The sequence below is a fragment of the Agrilus planipennis genome, unplaced genomic scaffold, assembly GCF_000699045.2.
Source record: "Agrilus planipennis isolate EAB-ADULT unplaced genomic scaffold, Apla_2.0 scaffold314, whole genome shotgun sequence".
Lineage (NCBI taxonomy): Eukaryota > Metazoa > Arthropoda > Insecta > Coleoptera > Buprestidae > Agrilus > Agrilus planipennis.
In genome coordinates, this window is record NW_020440655.1 from 182577 (window position 1) to 192917 (window position 10341).

Here is a 10341-nt window from a genome sequence, read left to right on the forward strand (position 1 = left end):
GCTACCTGTGGTTTGCCCTCTAAAGGGAGATTTCGGTACAGGGTTGTAATCGTCAACCCAACGTCAGTCTATGATGTACCCGACGATTCCTGAACCACATCGATCAATGGATCGTCTCTTCCCCCTGGCTTCTCGTCCGACTTACGGGCCTCACTTGATCCCCTCGAGGTAACTTCATTTCTCCTTTTCCTCATTTAGCTTTGCTCCTTATGGGACCCCACATTCCGACCCTGGTAGAGAAATACGGTCGGCAATGCTGCACTTAAGCAGTTAGTGATGACCAGCATCAGTGTAATGTTTGTTTTGTATTATACATCAATCATTAGTCTAGGTCAGTATATCACTGTAGGGGAGTTGTTGTTACAATAATGTGACATAACACGTATTTACGGGTTTGAACCATATCGTCTCTCATGTTACAGTGTGGCAAAGTTTAAAGGTACGATTGCTGCATCCTTATCATTTGCAGGGAGTGCATGCCTTGCTTGAAACTGATTTTCAGTTTAATTTTCGATTGGATTTGTATCGGTGCTTTCAAAAGCAAAGTGATGCATAGCCTAATTTCTTTTTCGTACTAGCCCGTTGTTTACAGACACATTAGCTTCACGCTGGACGAAATATTGAGTTTTCACAATAACCACTTTTGGTGAAACGCTGCCCTTAACAATTGAACTCACCATACGATTGTTTATTACATCTAACTTGCGCCCTCTACAGTACTTATTTCTATTACACTTTGTAAAGATTACAAAACATGGATCAATTGCGTGTACTTGCATTAGTAAAGGCTAGAAAAATAATGGTGGACGCGCCTGGTATTCCAAAATTTGAAGTACCTTTGCTTGAAGTGCAAATTAAATCTAAATGCACGATTAAATAAAAAGTTGCCATTTCATTAACGAACCGTATCTCGGAGAATTTCAGATTTAATGGGAATCTGAGAGACGCACAAAAAATTTAAAGAGCTACTCAAGCTCCGAAAATCCTTTTTTAACCAGTATAAGCCCTCAGGAGTTTCTTGTTTACATAACAATAACAATCCAAAGAAACTCATCAAGCCCCAACATCGTAGGGATAAGGTTCCTTTTTTTCGAAGTAAAAAACAAAGAAACGAAAAAGAAAACAAATAACGGCGACCTCTTGAGTACGTACCTATTATATCTATCTAAATACTTTGATATTTCAAAGATATCAAAATATCGCACACAAAATTCCCTTATTTTTCTTCGAATTGCCTAGAGACGTTTGAATTTAAGCGTACTTCGTTAAAGAATTTTAAGGAATTCAAAAAGTTAATTAACTTTTGCAACGCTTGTCTACCTTCGAGCTACTACAGCTAATTACCAGTTCAATCTTTAAACAAGGCTCGTGTTATGGAGGCAATAAGAAACTTCGAGTTAAGATGATTCTGTTTCTGCGTTTTTTTATCAAACTTCATTATCAGTGAAAAAAAGACCATTGATGAAATAATCAACACCAAAGACGCCTTAATTGTTTTAGCTAATAATAATGAAGTGGATGAAAAGTAACCTAACTTGGAATATCAAAGTAACCAGCTACACAAGCACGGTCTACATTTTAGTGACGATTTAAAAATAGAACAGTAAATGTAGTAATTTATCGGAATTTTCAGAGCTACAATACCTAAATGGATTTTTATATTTTTATGCTTAAATGTGTTCTTTAAATCTAGTTTTAATGGATCTTGCTGATTGGACGATGTAGCATGCATTTAAAACTTATTCTTCATATCTTTCCCCTGGTAAGAATATTTTCATGAAAGTCAATTTAAATTAATTTCAGGTAAATTAGGTATCTATTTGTTGACAATATTACCCTACATTTCCTTCCTTGATTTGGGCCTTCGTCAATGGTACTACAACCCAAAATCAAGGGAAAAACGCCGCGTTAATAAATAAATATCTATTTTACTTAAAATTGAATCATACTGAACCTTCGTGAAAATTTAAAAATTGTCCCCGTAATCAAAAGCAAGACCTATCTGTTTTGAGGCAACTAATTACAATAAAATGTAAGCTAATCTCCAGTGCCGTTATTAGTTCTGACACATTTTAGTCTTTTCAAAGTAGGGAAAGGCAAAAAGTATACTGGAAAAACCAATTTACCCAAGAATCGACTTATCTCAAAATTGCACACGGTCATTTTCGAGCATACTTCGTATAATTTCTGTAAAATTAACTATTAGGTATCTACATTTTATGCTTACATCGTACTTTGTAGTTTATTATCAGGTTTAATATCTCCGTCTATTACGTCCACGCGTTTCAACGCTAAAACTTAATAAAAACAAAAAGCTCATAAAAGTGAGTTTAAGCCACATCGTATGAGATTGAAGCTTCTGTGAAATATTTCAAGAGATAACTACTAAAAAAATAAAACTTATGACCTGGTTAAATGATTCACATTCTCTTTTTAATTGTAAAGAACTGTCCGTTATGATTTTGGAAACAAAATGATAATTAATTAATCACTCCTGCGTTTGGACATAACCCAAAATCCACTAAAACTGTTAATCATGATAATCCCAAACCATTTTAAACCTAAAACCCGTAATCAATCAACTCTTCCACTAAATGTACAAGTATAACTTTATAATCTCTTAAATGCCTACCCCTATAACCCTATATCACTAAATTAAAACAGAATATCCTCATGATTCTCAACTGTACAACATTTGTAGGACCGTCAACACCAGCATTATTCAATTTGACTTAAATTAACGACAAACGAACATCAATAAATATAAAACACAAATTATTAGGTAGGAGCCGCGAGTCACTAAGGGAGATTAAGTTAAACGGTCGAACCTCTACTCTTCCTTGACTTCCGGGAGAAAACCATGCGCTGTGTGTGGATCAGGTGATTCGCTCTCTAAATGTAGATTTCAGTACAGGGTTGTAATCGATAACTCAACGCCACTCTATGATGTACTCGATTCCCGAACCATATCGACCAATGGACTACCTCTTCCTTCGAGCTTCGCGTGAGATTTACGGACTTCACTTAATCTCCCTAGCGGACTTTACTTCATCGCCTCTTTTCCTCAAAATATTACCTTTGCTTTTTATAGGACCCCTCATGGTGTTTGTTTTCGTCATCGCCACATGGAACTTTTGCAATTTTGTCTTGGCCCACATCCCGGAATCGTAACAAATGCAATTGCATATAATGGTTCAACAGTTTGAAAGTTATTTCCACTAAACATTCAAGTATAAATTCATAATCCCTTAAATCCCTAACCTTAAAACTTAATGTCTCTCTAACCTTATATCTTGGTAATTAAAAGACTGAAATAGTATCGCCCAATCTTTCACCATGAAACTATTCGTGGCGTAGATATCACGAAAATAAACCGAAAAAAATCTTCATGATTCTCAAGGTGTTGTATAACCCTGTACAACATTTGTAGGACCGTCAACTTTAGCATTATTCAATGTAGGTATACACACTTTAATTTTGTAAAATATACGTCACAAATAGTTTCATGGTAAAAAATTAAGTCATATTGTTTCAGTGTTTTCAGACTCCCAGTCCGATTTTTTTTTGTGGGGCTGTGTTATTAAAGGTGTATGTTTGAAGTACGGCTCTACATGGGCGTGAAACACCGCCTTAAAGGAAAGGTTAGAGGCGTCACAAGGTATGAAAGAGAGGCTGTTGTAAATTGTCATGTACCTCGCTTTCTATTTCATCCTCTCTATACATCTTCTCTATCTGTCCTTGTTTTCTCCTTTATTTATGACTTTTCTCTACTTTCGACCACTATTCGCCTATCCTTCTCTTGTCGGTTACTAATACTTCTATGCTGTCTTTCTCTATCTCACCACCTTTACACCCTTAAGAAGCGTGCCATCAGCACCATCAAAGAAAGTTCGAAAGTTGCTGTCAAGGCGCACATTTCGATTTTTCACCGTTTCATTCACCGTTTTTTTTTTCCACCGTGTAATTTCACTAAGTGTACGCCGATTAAAGGAATTGTATATATTGTATATAAAACAATAGATTCTACAAATTTTACAGTGTTTTTCAATCAACAATAAAAACCTACAACCCTTTAATTAGGATTGTTAGGAAGTTTCATGCGATAAAGACTCTGCCGGTCGAGATTCACCGAATCGTATGAAACAGAGGCGCCAATAAAAAATAGAAGAGATAGATTGGTAGATCTAGATTAGATTTCTGACCGCAAATAATTACAGATTGGGTTGCTTCAGTTTTCCAGAAATGCAAAAATTGATAAAAAAACGCTGTAGATGCATGTCCAAGCAGAAGACCCTATGATGAAAAGTAGTAAATCGATTGATTGATTTTAACCCCTAACGACCGGAACGACCCGGATAACGCCAGGAATTACGACTAGTATCTCATACACATACATAAATGTTTCTCATTTTAAAAAACAAACTTATAAATCCGTCTTATATGTATATAAGTAAGCAATTTCAATTGGAGAACAATTCCCTAAGGATAAGTTAGCAATTACTCTTCTGAAGAGGCAACGTAAACATACGCAAATTTTCTGAATACAAAACAAACATTTACTTGTTTACAAATGAGATGGGAATATGTTACTTGAGACCTCAAACTTGAGAAACGTTACAAATGCAAAATGTAGCACAAACTAATGAAAATTGAAATACTTTTTATTAAACAATTTCTGTATAACAACAAAATGACATCAACGATTTCATTCATAATCCTTTACCCTATTAAGATTTGCAATGATTAATTAAAACTTATCCCAATAAAGAAGCAGCAAATTATGTAAAATGCCCTCTGCTACCTACTAAAGATAATAATTTTCTAAATAATGAAATAGGTGCAAACCTGCTAAACCTGATGTTAAAATATTTCTAGTTTTCGGATTGTTTTGTAGTTTCAAATAATTCAAACAATTAAATTATCGTAATATGTAACGAATCGTCCTACAAAGAAATGTTACAGGATTTTCAAAATTTTGTGGTTTCGCACTCAGACGGTCCAACGATACTGTGAGGTTTCTAATCATATTAAATATGGACTTGAAATTCACAAATAGTATGTCAACTCTTGGCCCATAGACAAAAATGTCAGATAACTCAGGAAGGAGTAGTAGAGACATAAAACAGAGGATAGGGCAGGGTTGAGTCGCCCTTACAGTGGAAAGCAAGGCTTAGAAACGAAGAGGTTTTGGAAATAGGAGAACAGAGGAGTCCATAAGTCAATAAAAAATAGACGATAGGTTGCTAGGACACCTACTCAGGCATGAAGGTCTAATCAGAGACATATTAGAGGCAAACACAGGAGTTAAAAGGAGTAAAGGTAGATTTAGATTAGATTACTGTTCGCAAATAGTTAAGGATGTCAGATATTTTAGTTTCAGAGCAATGCGAAGATTAGATCAAGGTAGTAAACAGTGAAGGTGCGTGCTCAACCAAAGCAAGCGTTGGAGTTTGAGCTATTTTGTTTGTTCTACAACAACCGCCAAAGTTTTTCCAATCTTCATATCTAGAAATAGAAAAGAGTGGAAGTTCGTGTCTAGGCAGTCTTAGGACTGACGACCTTATGATGATGATAATGAAATGACAATAAACTATAACTAGTCAATAGTTAAACTTTTTTATTGGCAACAGTGAGAAAATATGCTTATAATGTAGTTAAAGTTTAAATAATCTTGATTTTAAAAAGGAACATTCACTATTTCTAGTAATAAATTTTCATGGTACTGTAAAATTAACCTTTCAAATTTATTCTTTAGTAAACATTTTTGTGCTTTCTTTATAAACAAAAAGAAAAATAAGTAGTCAAAATGTCTTTCCTCTTAATTTCAGGTTCAAGCTCGGACACAGGCGGAAAACGTCCCAATTATCAATTCAAATATATGAACAACTGTACTGACCAAATTAAAGTATTTAGTATGCAATGAATCTTTTTTATAAAGTAAGCACCCTATTACTTAAATTTATTGTGCACTAATATTAACAAGGTTTTCTTTTAGAAATTTTTACTGTATAAATAAATTATTTTGCTACCAGGACTCTTCCAAAAACAGCTTTACTTAAGAAGCAGCGAATTATATAAAATGCCGTTTACTATTTACTAAAAGACAATTTACTAAATAGTACAAAATGATACTCCAATATATTTGAAATGTTTTTAACTTTAAAATAAAGAATTGAGTTTTGAACATTATTAATCAATCAGTTTTTTAATTAAGTATCGATTATTAAAATTTCTTTCTTTATACAATAAGTACCTAACTATATTGTTAAGGGTTTTCGATATCACTTACAAAAATCCGCTGTGAGAGAGTCTGACTCTAACATCTTTTTTTTTTATTTGAATTTGGTAATGGATGTTTTAACATTATTTTTGCTTACAATATAAATCGTCTACTTTCGTGTCACTCGGAATCAAAGACGGTGCAGGCAAATGCGAAACAATTTCTTTGCGCAGATTCGCAAATGCGATAAAGTGTGCTCAGGAAAAGTTATCAGCCGTCTAGAAAACATATTGGCCATTAGCGACATTAAATTAACGATATTATCTGAAGAAGAATAAGGCGTTTAACAAGATTATTCATGTGTGTTTAAATCCCTTCCTCCCGGCCTTTCCAATTTCCCGTGAACATTACAATTTATTAACAGGAACATTGCACTAAATTACAATATACAACTTAAGTCTACTAGCCCTTAATTTGCTTGTGACGTAAACACTTAATTAAATCACATTAATATTTGAAATGAATAAAAAGTTTTCTATGGAAAATCATCACAGAGAAGATGACCTGGTGTTATGAGTCTCTTGAGCATATATTTTTTGAACTTCTTCTAGAAGTTTTATGGAAACGTAAATTCGAAAAATTTTATAAAATCATTCTCAAATCTCAAGTGTAATTCAAATAGTGACAAGCCAAACTATTCTAGCCTTGGTATTGGTCTTTTCTTGCTTATTTATTCTTGGTCTTATTTAAATACATCTACCTACTCTTGGTCCTGTTCATTTTTACGTTTTCTTTTATTCTTCTAAGCACCCCAAGTTTTATGGGAACGTAAATTTGAAAAATTTTATAAAAATCATTCTCAAATAAAGTGTCATTCAAGTAGTGATGAGCAGACCAAGACTGTCTTACTCAAACACTTCTAGTCTTGGTCTTGCCCACGTAACCTGATACGTACGCTTTTTTTCTTAAATTCTTCTAAGCACAAATTATCATTCATTATAAGGATTATTAAAGATATAAGACAGTCCTGGTCTTACAAAAATCCAAGACCAGGATCATCACTACATTCAAGCAACCAACAGTAAGATTTCCCAAACGAAAGTCTCATTCTTCCCTTCAAAGGGAGAAATATTTTTGAATTTCTTTTTGTCCAGAAAATACGACAATCATTTCTTGAATACCTAATTTAGTTTGTAATCAGTTTTTGCTATTTTCAAATAACAGTTATGTTATTAAATACATATGAAGATTGGAAAAACTTTGGCGGTTGTTGTAGGGACTGAAGAAGGTAACTGTAAGCAATTTCAATTGGAGAACAATTCCCTAAGGATAAGTTAGCAATTACTCTTCTGAAGAGGCAACGTAAACATACGCAAATTTTCTGAATACAAAACAAACATTTACTTGTTTACAAATGAGATGGGAATATGTTACTTGAGACCTCAAACTTGAGAAACGTTACAAATGCAAAATGTAGCACAAACTAATGAAAATTGAAATACTTTTTATTAAACAATTTCTGTATAACAACAAAANTTATTGTGGTATTTAGCTACTGATTTAGGGGTGTCAGTCCAAATTGTTCAAAAGCGATAAAACATAATATTCAATTAACTGCTGTTTGTAGAGCATTCAATCTCGAAATCTAAATTAATTTTATTCTAAGTTTACTAAAAAAACTTTTTGTTAGCAAAAAAATAAAAATTCTAACCCTCTTCATTTAAAAAATGGATCGGATTAAGGATGAAATGTTGTTGGTACGTTTGTATTTGAAATCTAAGATGGCAACAGTACATAAAATTAAAACTTTGTGGAGAAACAATAGTTATTTCTGCAAGCAAAGCCTCGAATAAAATCTAGTATATTTATAAGAATGTAACTTAAAATAAGAAGAAAATTGTATTATTACAAACCACTTACCATTACGATTGTCGTTCATTCTTGATTTTACCATAACTACACTAATTAACTTCATTTCACATTGTCTATTGTTAATTTTATAGGACACTGGATATTAGTTTTTCAATTTTCACCACGTTTACGTTCATGAATTAATCGATATTAAGAATTATCACGCGCCGAAAAACCGATCGATGCTAAAGAGCTAGTGATAGATAATTTAGAAAAGATTTCGAAACTAGATCTAAAATGTTATATTAAATCAAGGAAGAGTACTATTCTAATGTGATAATGAGTTTTACAATGTCTAGTTACATTCTATAGAGATTAATATACCTGTCTGTATCTGTTTACGCAACAAGGCGCTCCACAATTATGAAATTATGCAGGCTACAGCATGTTGAGTTAACGTAATCCAAAATTTTTTAAAACGTTTTTACACAAACTTTATCAAAGACAAATGAATGCTATAACTGTCGCAAACAATTTTGAAAACTATGAAGCCAATATCAAATTAAAGTTAATTATAATTCATAAACTTGTGTAACCTGCTCTATCACAGTCTTTAGCATGCTCGCGACTACACACATTCTAGAATATTCGTCCACGATCCACGATCGAAGCCCGAAGGTAACTTCGTACTGAATATGCGCGCAAGTCCTTTATCGATAAATTTGGCCCTTTCACAATTATCACAATAATAATAAACAGCAACGGAACATATGCAACCTTTCATACTCCATTAAAAGCTCTTCTGAAAGCTAACCGAACCAGCATAAGAATTTTCATAAACAACATTAATTGATTACTTTACGAATAATGGAAAATCCTTTAAAAATGAGACGTTCAGGCACTTCTATAGTTTTGAAAAACATCCATACTTAAAGAAGTATTGACATAAACTTTATTTAATTTTAGCCACAGTAATTGGTTGTTGTTATAGTAGTTTTGAGTAATTATTTCAACTAATTTCGAACATCTTTTTAATTAAGTTAGTGAGATTAAGGTCACTATTACAAGAATAATTTTTAGAATTGACTTCTAAAATAAACTTCAAATATTTCACAAGTGATTACACTGGAATATTACAAAAAATGTGGTATAACTATGAATTATTTTCCAAATTCGAACGTCGTAAGCTTAGAACCTTGGTGATGTCCATCCAGCGTTTTGTCGACAGCTAAAGCAGGCTTCGCCAGAGCTTATTGAGGTGCTTCTCGTAATACGAAATAAAAATTACAGAAAATATTAACTTACCTATTTTGTTGACTTCGCCAAGTTGATGACAGGGTTAAAGGACAATGTTTGAAGAATTTATAAAAGAAAAAAAAAAACAACAAAAGATCATAATTCAATAGATATATTGTATTGATAGTTCACAGCGGAAGCTGTAGTTCACCCACATAATGTATGTATGTATGTATGTATGCATCTATGTATAATATAGTTCTGTTTGAAAGTAACATGGCAAATAGCAAAATAAAGTGTGGCAAACAGTACCGGGTGATGTAACACGAAGCATATTACAAATGGTAATATTGTATAATATAATTATAATAAGGCATCTCACTTATATGCTAATCACACATACAGGAATATCTCTACCTGCACAATTACCACACACCTGTGGTAAGGGTGCACTTTCGAAAAGTTATATACAAAGTGTTTCGTGGAGAACCGTGTTTAAAGTAAGTAGAAAACGTAAAAGAATTTTGTAAAAATAATTTTGAAATTTTAAGTGCCATTTTATTTTCCTTTTGATACATACGCAGGTACATAAAAGAAAAGGAAAGGGGCCACAATGTCCTTATCAAAAATTTGAATATTTTGGTGTAGATTTTCTAGAAGAATATTATGTTCTAAGTATATAATTAAATTTTGAAAGACAAACAAAGCCTTCTTTAGGGCAACATCAATGTGATTAGAACCCCCCCAATATAGTTCTGTTTGAAAGTAACATGGCAAATAGCAAAATAAAGTGTGGCAAACAGTACCGGGTGATGTAACACGAAGCATATTACAAATGGTAATATTGTATAATATAATTATAATAAGGCATCTCACTTATATGCTAATCACACATACAGGAATATCTCTACCTGCACAATTACCACACACCTGTGGTAAGGGTGCACTTTCGAAAAGTTATATACAAAGTGTTTCGTGGAGAACCGTGTTTAAAGTAAGTAGAAAACGTAAAAGAATTTTGTAAAAATAATTTT

At 32.9% G+C, this 10341-nt stretch overlaps 1 protein-coding gene across 1 annotated transcript in view; it reads right to left on the reverse strand.

The window, feature by feature from the left end:
* Positions 1-8681, reverse strand: part of LOC108741410 (BAI1-associated protein 3) — a 172984-nt gene extending 164303 nt beyond the window's left edge. The window contains exon 1 of the mRNA XM_025979785.1: positions 8141-8681. The gene's annotated coding sequence lies outside the window, so the exon portion shown is untranslated. The remainder of the gene's footprint in view (positions 1-8140) is intronic.
* Positions 8682-10341: the final 1660 nt, after the last annotated feature.